At 41.8% G+C, this 11,741-nt stretch overlaps 1 long non-coding RNA gene across 1 annotated transcript in view; it reads left to right on the top strand.

Moving 5' to 3' along the window:
* The window catches only part of LOC125963557 (uncharacterized), a 150,630-nt gene extending 139,645 nt beyond the window's left edge, over positions 1 to 10,985 (top strand). Inside the window, exon 2 of the long non-coding RNA XR_007475666.1 lies at positions 10,488 to 10,985. This is a non-coding gene — a long non-coding RNA (uncharacterized LOC125963557). The remainder of the gene's footprint in view (positions 1 to 10,487) is intronic.
* The last annotated feature ends 756 nt before the right edge of the window (positions 10,986 to 11,741 follow it).

The following is an 11,741-nucleotide window of genomic DNA, read 5'->3' as shown; positions in this document are numbered from 1 at the left end:
CCTGGGTTTGGGAGAAACAGCACCATATATTGGATGTTGATTCAGGGCATATACAGCATTCTGGAGACCCTTGCTCCAGCCCTGTAAGGTATGGCCACCTAGCTGGCACTATAACTGAGTCTTCAAAAGGCCATTCCACCATTCTGTCAAGACAACTGCTTCAGGATGGTGGGGAACATGGTAAGACCAGTGAATTCTATAAGCATGGACCAATTGCCACTTTTTTTTTTCCTATGAAGTGAGTTCCTTGATCAGAAGCAATGCTGTGTGGAATACCATGGTGGTGGATAAGGCATTCTGTAAGTCCATGGTTGGTATCTTTGGCAGAAGCATTGGGTGCAGGGAGGGAAAATTACATCCAGAGTGTCTACTCCAGTAAGAATAAAATGCTTCCCCTTCTGTACAGGAAGCAGTCCAGTGTAATGAACCCTCTTCTGGCATGCACCCACCAGGTAGCTGTCTGATCACTGCAGGAAATGTTGCCATATTTGGGGCTCAGTGTTGGTCTCTGCCACTGAAGATTGGGCAGTTATTGGTGGCCGTAGCTTGGTCATCCTTGGTGAGTGGATGTCCATGTTGCAAAGCCCATGTATAACTGCCAACCCTGCCCTGCCACCATGGCCAGTTTGTTAATGAGCCCATTGGGTGATGACGGGTGGCTGGGGAAAGAGGCTGACTGGTATCAACAGAATGGGTCATCCTGTCCACTCGGTTATTAAAATCCTCTGCTGATGTAAGCTTTTGGTGAGCATTCACATGGGACACAAATATCTTCATGTTTTTTGACCATTCAGAGAGGTCTATCCACATACCTCTTTCCCATATTTCTTTGTCACCAATTTTCAAATCATATTTCTTCCATGTCCCTAACCATGCAGACAAACCTTTGGTCACAGCCCATGAATTGGTATATAATCACAGATCTGGCCTTTTCTCCTTGTAAGCAATGTGCACAACTAAGTGAACTCCCCAAAGTTCTGTCCACTGAGAGAATTTCTCTTCACCACTATCCTTCAGGGATGTCCCAGAGAAAGGCCGTAGTGTTGCAGCTGTCCACATTCAGGTGGTGCATGTATATCATGCAGAACCATCTCTAAACCAGGCCCAGATCTTCTCTTCCCCTGTCAACTGATCACAGGGAACTCCCCATGAGGCTCCCCTGCTTGGGCCTGACTTTGTATATATCAGTTCCATTTGATGATGGAGTGTACTGTGCAGGCCCACTTTATGGCGTGGTGGGTCAGATAATAGCCATTTCATGATGGGCAACTTGGTGGCCCATCATCAAGCATTCAGTAGCTACTATGGCCCACTAATACGCCAAGAGCTGTTTCTCAGAAGGAGAGCAGTCATCCGAAGGTGATGGCACGGCATTGCTCCAAAATCTTAAAGGCCTGCAGTGTGATTTACCTATAGGAGCCTGACAAAGGCTCCAAACGGTGTCCGTACCTGCCAGAGAGACTTCAAGCGCCATTGGATGTGCTGGATCATATGGCCCAAGTGGCAGAGCAGTTTGCACAGCAGCCTGGACCTGGGGCAGAGCCTTCTCTTCTTCTGGGCCCCACTCAAAACTAACAGTTTTTCAGGTCACTTAGTAAATGGACTGGAGTAACACACCAAATGAGGAAGGAATATGTTGCCTCCGAAATCCAAAGAGGACCACTAGGTATTGAGCCTCTTTCTTGGTTGTAGGAAAGCCAGATTCCACTTCCTCTTTATCTTAGAAGTGATATATTGACATGCTCCATACCACAGGACCCCTATAAATTTCACTGAGGTAGAAGTGAATTTTAGTCAGATTTATTTCCCACCCTCTGACACGCAAATGTCTTACCAATTAGCCTAGGGTTGTTACTACTACTCACTCACTAGGTGTAATCAACATAATATCATCAATATAATGGGCCAGTATGATATCCCGTGGAAGGGAAAGGTGATTGAGATCCCTGCAAACTAAATTATGAATAGGGCTGGAGGGTTGATATGCCTCTGAGGGAGAACAGTGTATGTGCATTGCTAACCTTGCCAGTTGAAAGCAAACTGCTGCTTGGCGGACCTTATGGACAAGTATGGAGAAAAAGACATTTGCCACATCAATAGCTGCATACCAGGTACCCCGGGATGTGTTAATTTGCTTAAGCGATGAAACCATATCTGGTACAGCACCTGCAATTGGAGGCACCACCTGGTTAAGCTTACAATAAAGTAATCCACTGTCATTCTCCAAGATCCACCTGTCTTTTGCACAGGCCAAATAGAGATGAATGAGGATGTGGTGTGAATCACCACCCCTGCATCCTTCCAAGTCCTCGATAGTGGCAGTAGTATCTGTGATCCTTCGAGGGATGTGGTATTACTTTTGGTTTATTATTTTCCTAGGTAGAGACAGTACTAATAGCTTCCACTTAGCCTTTTCTACCATAATAGCCCTCACTGCATAAGTAGGGAACCAATGTGAGGATTTTTCCAGCTGCTAATATGTCTTTTCCAATTATGTATTCTGCAACTGGGTAAATAACCACAGGGTGGGTTCAGAGAGCCACTGGACCTACTGTGAGATGGGCCTGAGCTAAAGCTCCATTGACCACCTGACCTCCATGAGCACCTAATCTGACTGGAGGGCCACAGTGATGTTTTGGGTCTTCGGGAATCAGTGTCAGTTCAGATCCACTGTCTGGTAGTCTCTGAAAGGTATGATTATTTCCTTTCCCCCAATGTACAGTTACCCTGGTAAAGGGCCACAGGTCCCTCTAGGGAAGGCTGGGAGAAAAGTTAACTGTACAAATTTTCATTAGTGTATCAGGGTCCTTCCTCAAGGGGAACTGGTCTCCCATTCATTCAAGGGGTTTGGGGTCTGTAAACTGGCTTAACTCTGGGAATTGATTGAATGGCTGTGACTCTCTGTTTTTCTGAGTTAAGTGACTTTTGTTCACTTGACTTAGAGCTTTTCTGCTTATTTAGATCAAGAGAGAATTTCCATTTCTCTTCTAGGAGCATCGTGATTAACTCACCAAGACCAAAAGTTTGCATGAGTCTGACTTTTCTGATTGCTGCTTTGTCTCTACTGTTCATTATGGTAATCTTGCCTTCCTTGTCTTTGGTGCTTGAGTGCCACCACTTGGCCCCTGCCACCCTAGGATACGTATATTCCTATTGCATTTAGGCTTCCCAATTGAGTGGCCGTGGTTCCCACTCTAAGATCCGTCCTCCAGGGAAGAGCCATCATGGAGCCCTTCAAGGATGTTAGGCTCCCCTCATAAATTTATTTCTCAAAATATTAGTGAAAGGTATGTCCTCTGAACCCCTTCAGTGTGGGTGAGTAAGTCTTAAATGACAAGTTCACTCTAACATTTCAGTCTCCCTAAGCCTCTGAATCCCTTCCTTTACATTAAACCAAGAGAGGCTGGGTATTTCCAGTTAGAGCCCTTTCTAACTCCCCAAGCTGCAACATGAAATGCAGAATCTCAGCTTAGTGAGCCCATACCAATAAATTCAGCCTGATCCAACTTTACATTCCCTTCAGCATTATCCTACACCCTCAGAGTCCATTCCCACACATGTTCCCTGGACATCTGCTTGTATAGATTAGAAAACTCAAATAGTTCTCATGAAGTGTAGTACACACCCTTATGGGTCACACTTTGTACCTCACCTCTAGAGGTCTGCTAAGTCTTGACTCTAGTTGTAGGTCCAGAAGCAGAGCGTGTAGTGGGGTGGGTCCTGAGGAGAATCAGCATTGTTTTCCGTGGCAGCTATCTCAGGGGAGGCCATTAGTGTTTCCTCAGGCAATGCAGGGTTAATCCCCTCAGATAGAGATGGAGAAGCTGCTACCACTGTGGGTGGGGAGGCTGCTGCTACTGGGTGTGTGTTGCGGGGAGAACTCTTCCCCTGGTTAGGAAGACTCACTAGAGAAGGCTCAGTTTCCGCAGTTTCATCAGGGTCTTCTCACACATCCCATCCCAACTTACAGGATCTCGTTCTTTCCTAATCAGTCCCTTCACTTGAACAGTGAGGCTGGGAGTTCAATTTGTGTTGTAATTCAGCCTATCTCAAAATGAGTTTCTGTATTTCATTTTCACCAGTTTCAGCCCTGTGACTCCTAGAGATAAGGCTCTACTTCAGGGCGTGCGAGGAGCTCTTAGATCACTTACGGAGTGCCTGAGCTGGGAATTGGAATCCCCGGGTTCATGCTTTTCTTTCACCACTTTGTCCAGCAACATTAGGCAACCAACCAATGTCATTTATCCCTTAGTTTTAAAAAAATATCCAAAAGTATCCACTTCTCTCTTTGCTTCACAGAGTGGTTGATTAGGAGTTTCCGATGCAGATATATTACCTATCTTTAATCAACAGTTCACCACAGACTATCAGTACTCTCTTTACTACTGGAAAGAGTTATTAGAGTCTTTAATCAGATTAGAGAGCCAATTTCAGCAACGCCAGAACCAATTCAGAAAACTCATCTTTAAAATTCTGTTCCTCTAAAGCCACTCCTGGTATCAAAATCCATATTAGTCCAGGTTTTTTAGAGAAATAAAACTGGTAGTATACGTGCTCACGTGATTATAGACCCCAAGAAGTCCCACAGTCTGCCATCTGCAAGCTGGAGAACGAGGAAAGCTGGTGGTGTAATTCATTCTGAGTCTAAGGCCTAAGAATCAGAGGAGCTGATAGTGTAAGACCCAGTCCAAATCTGAAGGCTTGAGAACCAGGACTGATGTCCGAGGGTGGCATAAAGGGGTGTCTCAGCTCAAGCAGAGAAAGCAAATTCACCCTTCCTCTCTGCCTTTTTGTTTTATTCAGGCCCTCAATGATTGGATGATGCCCAGCTGCACTGGTGAGGGTGACCTTTTTTTTTTTTTACTAAGTCTACTGATTCAAATGCTAATCTCTTCCAGAAATACAGACACACCCAGAAATCATGTTTTAGCAGCTATCTGGGCATCCCTTAGCCCAGTCAAGGTGGTACATAGAATTAACTGTTACAGGGATATAAATAGACCCCACATATCAAGGGGAGTAGGGTCAAAGAAGTTGCAGCCCTCTCTAAGCTACCAAATGTATCACACTCTCTTGGTGAGATTATGGGGAACAAAATTCACATACAGTGCAGGTGGTAAAGACAACTGGTAGAACCTCTATGGAGTGGAATTTGTTGATATTCAGCAAAAATACATGTGCACTTAACCTTGCACTCAGCAATCCTTCTGGAATTTTATCCTAAAGATATACTTCAAAACTTTGAAATTACTTTGGTATAAGGTTATTTGTGGCATATAATGGCAAAAGATTGGGAGCCTACCCACACCAATGCCTACCCACAGAGGACTAGTTGAATAAAATATGATACTTCCACACAATGGATACGTGGCAACATTTAAAATGGATAAGCACGATTTCCATACACTGATATGACATGATCTCCAGGACCTGTTCTTAAGGGATACAACGCTATATTCATCACGTTACATGTAATATACAGCTGCTCTTTTTGTAAGAAAGAGGATTGGTTCAGATAGGCACATTTATTTTCTTTTATTTGCAAAAAAAATAAAGATTGGAAAAATAAAACAAAAGTTAATAAAATGGTTACTTAGAGGGGAATAGGGAAAATAAGATGGGGGAGAGTTCAGAATAGAAATAAGACTTATTTGAACAGCACTGGTTATATGGTTCAGTTTGGGATCATGTAAATGACTGATATAAAGAAAAATTGACCCCTAAAATACCAATTACTCAAAATTGGAAACAAATAAATAAACCTAAACACATATCATGTTGATGACATAACCACACAGACAAAAGAATTGTTTCAAGTGACTTTCAAACAGTCGTATTGTTAGTAATAATATTGGTATAATTACTTTGACTGTATTTGATATACAGCATAGGATAAAGCAAAAGGTAGCAAAGTTAATGTAACAGAAAAAAGTTACAAGTAAGCAATCAAAGAAGTCAAATTAAAATTTTATTATCTTTCATTTTGAAAGAAAGTATTAATATGAATTCATGATTTTTTGGTCGACTTATTCATGTATAATTTATATACAATATCATGAATGCACCCACTCTAAGTGTAACAGTATGATGAGTTTTGACACATAATACATATGTATCAACATATGGATCAATACCATTACCTCCCAAATTTCCTTGTGCCCCTGAGCAGTCAGTGCCCCTATTCTCTACCTTATGCAGCCACTGATATGACTTCTGTCACTATAGAATGTAGCCTATTCTAGAATTTCATATAAATTCAGTCAAATAGTATTATCTGAGTCTTGCTTTGTTCACTTGGCTTTTTTTTTCTTTCTGAGATTCATCCATGTTGTTGCTTGTATCAGCAGTATTCCATTATATGATTCTAACAAAACTTGTTTTTTCAATCATCTGTTAATGAATCTTTGGGTTGTTTCCAGTATTTTACCTGTTTGTAAGTAAAGCTGCAATGGACATGCATATACAAGTCTTTTGGAGAGCATGTGTTTAATTTTTGCCGGGTAAACATCCAAGAGTAGAGTTATTGGGCATAGAATAAGTGTGTATTTCATCTTATGAGAAACTGCCGAAAATGTGTTCCAAAGTCGTTATAACAGTTGAAACTCCCACCAACAATGGTTGAGTACTCCAGTTACTCTACCCTCCAGACTCCTGGTGCCATCAGACTTTTAATTGTACCATTTTGGTAGATTTGTAGTGGTATATACTTGTGGTTTAACTTGCATTTCCCTTATGACTAATGACCTTGAGCATTTTTTTCATGTATTTACTAACCATTTTTATGTCTTCTTTTGGAAGTGTTTTCATGTATATGTACATTGAATATTTTCTCCCAGTCATTTTCTCACCAGTGTCTTGGGAGAACAGAGAATTTTAATTTTGATTAAATCTAATTTACCAATTATTTTATGGTTAGTGCTTTTTGTATGCTGTATAAAATTATTGCTTACCCTAATATTACATAGATTTCCCCCTATTTTGGGGAGAGTTCTTTTGTTTTAACTTTTATAGTTGCATCTGTGATGCATCTTGAGTTTATTTCTGTTTACTATGGAAGGTGGTGGCGGGTTTTCTTCTTTATTTTTAAATAAAAATATTCAGTTGTGGCAGAGATCAAGATGGTAGAGTAGGAGGATGCTGGGCTCACCTTCCCTCATCAACACATCAAAACTACAAGTGCATATAGAGAGACTCTCACTGAAATAGACCTGGGGACTAGCAAGAAAGCTCTTCCACAACCAAGAATGTAAATAAAGATCCACCCAGAGTCTGTTAGGAAGAGAGGAGAAGTGATTTGGTTGGGACCCACATCCCTAGCAGGGGACACACAAGAGGAGGGGGATATCACAGGCTCGGGGATCTTCCTGGGGGGTGAGAGCTTTGAGCCACATCTTAGGAACCACAGCCCTGGGGTCCAACACCAAGAAGATGAGCCCCCTTAGCTGGTTTGAAAACCAGTGAGACTTAACCAGACGACTATAAGAAACCGAGACTCTGCTCTTAAAGAACACATGCACAGACTTGCTCACTCACAGTCACAGTGTGGAGGCAGCAGATTGAAAACTGCCTGGGGTTCTGGCTGGCCTGCCAGAACTGCCCCGGCACCTGTTCCCAGCTCCCCTCCCCAGCCTGCACTGAGCTCCTGCCCCAGCCACTCTTCCTCTCCACTAAGGTAGAGGCTGCCATTGCCAACAAGAGTGTACACACTTAGAGGGAATGGAGCTGGCTCAGACGCTGGCCCTGCCTCTGACCAGGACAGAGGCAGCCACTGCCAGCACATGCATCAGTGCACACACTTGGGAGGGAGCAAAACTAACTCCATGACGGAAAACACCATCACTGGAGCGTGTGTCCCTGTGCATATTCAGAGAGTGGGGGGTGAAATAAACTCAGTAATGTGATGCCAACCCCTCCAGCTCTGACCTAGCCTCTAACCAGGGTATGCACACCTGGGAAAAAGTGAAATGAGCACAGAAGAACAGTCCCAAGCCCTCAGGACCCAGCCACACCCCAAACCAAGGTGGGGACTGCCATCACAACCTGGAGAAACCCAACTCCCTCAGGGCTCCTGCTCCAGCCCTTTGGACACTGCCTCCACTCCTGACAGGGAGTGCTGAACATTAAGCATGGGAGAGGCTCAGGCTTACACCTGGAATTGACTCTAGCCCCTGAAACTCCAGCCATACCTCCCACCAAGGCAGTGGTGGCCAGCACACCCCAGAGGATGACACAGCCAGTGCTCACTTCAGATCCCGGTTTCCCAGCAAAGCCACTGGGCACATGTAGACTGCATAGGGATGCCCCCACACAGGACATGTCTTTAAGACCAAGACAGTTAACTGTTTCACCTAATTTCATAGAAATAGAGAAAATTAAACAAAATGAGAAGACAGAGGAATATGTTTCAAATAAAAGAATAAGAAAAAACAAACCTGAAAAAAACCAACTAATGAAAAAGAGATAAATAATTTACCAGATAAAAGTTCAAAACTTTAGTAATAAGCATGCTAATTGAACTTGGGAAAAGAATAGATGAACATGGAATTTTAATAAGGAACTAGAAAAAAAAAAGAACCAGAGTTGAAGAATAAAATAACTGAAATGCAAAATACACTAGAAGGAATTAACAGCAGACACAGTGATACAGAAGAACACATAAGCGATCTGGAAGGTAGAATAATGGAAATCACCTAATCAGAACAGAAAAAAAACCCCAAATTTTAAGGGAATTCTGAGACAATGTCAAATGTATTAATATACACATTACAGAGATCCCAAAAGGAGAAGAGAAAAAGAAAATGGCCAAAAATATATTTGATGAAATTACGGCTGAAAATGTCCTGAAGCTGAAGAAAGAAACAGGCGCAAGAAGCACAGAGTCCCAACAAAGACGAACGCAAAGAGACCCACAACAAGGCATATAATAATTAAATGACAAAAGTTAAAGATAGAGAATTTTAAAGGCTGCAGAGAAAAACAAAGAGTAACATGCAAGAAAGCCCCCATAAGGCTATCAGCTGAATTTTCAGCAGAAATTTCATAGGCCAGAAGGGAGAGGCATGATATATTTAAAGTGCTGAAAGAGGAAAATCTACAACCTAGGATTCTCTATCCAGCAAGGTTAACATTCAGAATTGAAGGAGATAAAGAACTTCTCAGACAAGCAAAACTAAAAGAGTACACCAGCACTAAACCAACCCTACAAGAGGTGTTAACGGGTCTTATTTAGGTGGAAAAGGAAAGGCTACAACAAGAAGTAAGAATTTTTAGAAAAGAAAAATTCCATTAGTAAAGGCAAACATATACTGAAGGCTGTGAATCAACCACTTAAATAAGCTAGTGCAAAGTTTAAAATACAAAAATTTTTAAATCAACTGTAACACAGTAAACAATTAAGGGGTAGGTATAAAGATGTAAAACACAAGACAGTTAACTGTTTCATCTAATTTCAAAACCTTGGGGAGGGGGGTAAAAACTGTAGATCCTTTAGAATGTGTTTGAACTTAAATGACTATCAGTTTAAAACAAGTAGATGTAATAATATATTGAACCCCATGGTAACCACAAATCAAAAACCTACAAATAAACAAATGGCACCTGATCAAACTTATAAGCTCTTGCACAGTGAAGGAAACCATAAACAAAATGAAAAGACAACTTATGGAATGGGAGAAAATATTTGGAAACAACATGAACGACAAGTGCTTATTTTCAAAAAATATACAAATAGCTTATACAGCTCAATAACAAAAAAACAAACAACCCAATAAAAATAAAATGGACAGAAGACCTAAATAGACATTTCTCCAAAGAAGACATACAGAGGGCCAATGGGCACATGAAAAGATGCTCAACATCACTAATTATTAGAGAAATGTGAATCAAAACTACACTGAGATATCACCTCACACCAGTCAGAATGGCCATCATCAAAAAGTCTACAAAGTTTCCAAATTGGTACAGCCACTTTAGAAAACAATATGGAGGTCCCTTAAAAAACTAAAAGTAGAGTTACCATATGATCCAGCAATCCCACTCCTGGGCATATATCCAGAAAAGACAAAACCTCTAATTTGAAAAGATACATGCACCCCAATTTTCATAGCAGCACTATTTCCAGTAGCCAAGACATGTAAGCAACCTAAGTGTCCATCAACAGATGAATGGATAAAGAAGAATGAATGGATATATGCATATATAAAAAATATTCCATTATATATATAATTGAATATTGCTCAGCCATAAAAAAGAATGAAATAATGGCCTTGGCAGCAACATGGGTGGACCTTGAGATTATCATTCTAAATGAAGTAAGTCAGATAGGGAAACACAAGTATCATATGATATCACTTAAATGCGCATCTAAAATAATGATACAGGGGACTTCCCAGGTGGTGCAGTGGTTAAGAATCCACTTGCTAATGCAGGGGACACAGGTTCGAGCCCTGGCCCGGGAAGATCCCAAACACTGAAGACCAACTAAGCAGGTGCGCCACAACTACTGAGCCTGCACTCTAGAACCCATGAACCACAACTACTGAGCCAACGTGCCACAATTACTGAAGCCCATGCACCTAGAGCCCATGTTCCACAACAAGAGAAGCCACCTCAATGAGAAGCCCATGCACTGCAGTGAAGAGTAGCTCCCCCTCACCGTAACCCCTCACTGCAACTAGAGAAAGCCCACACACAGCAATGAAGACCCAACGCAGCCAAAATAAATAAATAAATAAATTTTAGGGCTTCCCTGGTGGTGCAGTGATTGAGAGTCTGCCTGCTAATGCAGGGGACACGGGTTCGTGCCCCGGTCCGGGAAGATCCCACATGCCGTGGAGCGGCTGGGCCCGTGAGCCATGGCCGCTGAGCCTGTGCATCCGGAGCCTGTGCTCCGCAATGGGAGAGGCCACAGCAGTGAGAGGCCCGTGTACCGCAAAAAAAAAAAAAAAAAAGTAAGGGACTTTTAACACCCTGCTTAAATCAAGGGACAGATCATCCAGACAGAAAATCAATAAGGAAACAGTGCTCTTAAATGACAAATTAGACCAGCTGCACTTAATACATATCTAAAGGAAATTCCATCCAAAATCAGCAGATGGAGAAAAGACAGCCTCTTCAATAAGTGGTGCTGGGAAAACTGGACAGCTACATGTAAAAGAATGAAATTAGAACACTCCCTAACACCATACACAAAAATAAACTCAAAGTGGACTAAAGACATAAATGTAAGGCCAGACACCATCAAACTCTTAGAGGAAAATATAGGCAGAACACTATGACATAAATCACAGCAAGATCCTTTTTGACCCACCTCCTAGAGAAATGGAAAGAAAAACAAAAATAAAAAAATGGGACCTAATGAAACTTAAAAGCTTTTGCACAGCAAAGGAAACCATAAACAAGACGAAAAGACAATCCTCGGAATGGGAGAAAATATTTGCAAATGGAGCAACTGACAAAGGATTAATCTCCAAAATTTACAAGCAGCTTACACAGCTCAACATTAAAACAACAAACAACCCAATCCCAAAATGGGCAGAAGACCTAAACAGACATTTCTCCAAAGAAGATATACAGATTGCCAACAGACACATCAAAGAATGCTCAACATCATTAATCATTAGAGAAATGCAAATCAAAACTACAGTGAGATATCATCTCACACCAGTCAGAATGGCCATCATCAAAAAATCTACAAGCAATAAATGCTGGAGAGGGTGTGGAGAAAGGGAACCCTCTTGCAC

The sequence above is a fragment of the Orcinus orca genome, chromosome 2 (genome assembly GCF_937001465.1).
Source record: "Orcinus orca chromosome 2, mOrcOrc1.1, whole genome shotgun sequence".
Lineage (NCBI taxonomy): Eukaryota > Metazoa > Chordata > Mammalia > Artiodactyla > Delphinidae > Orcinus > Orcinus orca.
Note: the sequence above shows the minus strand (reverse complement) of the source record. Positions and strands in the feature narration are given on the sequence as shown.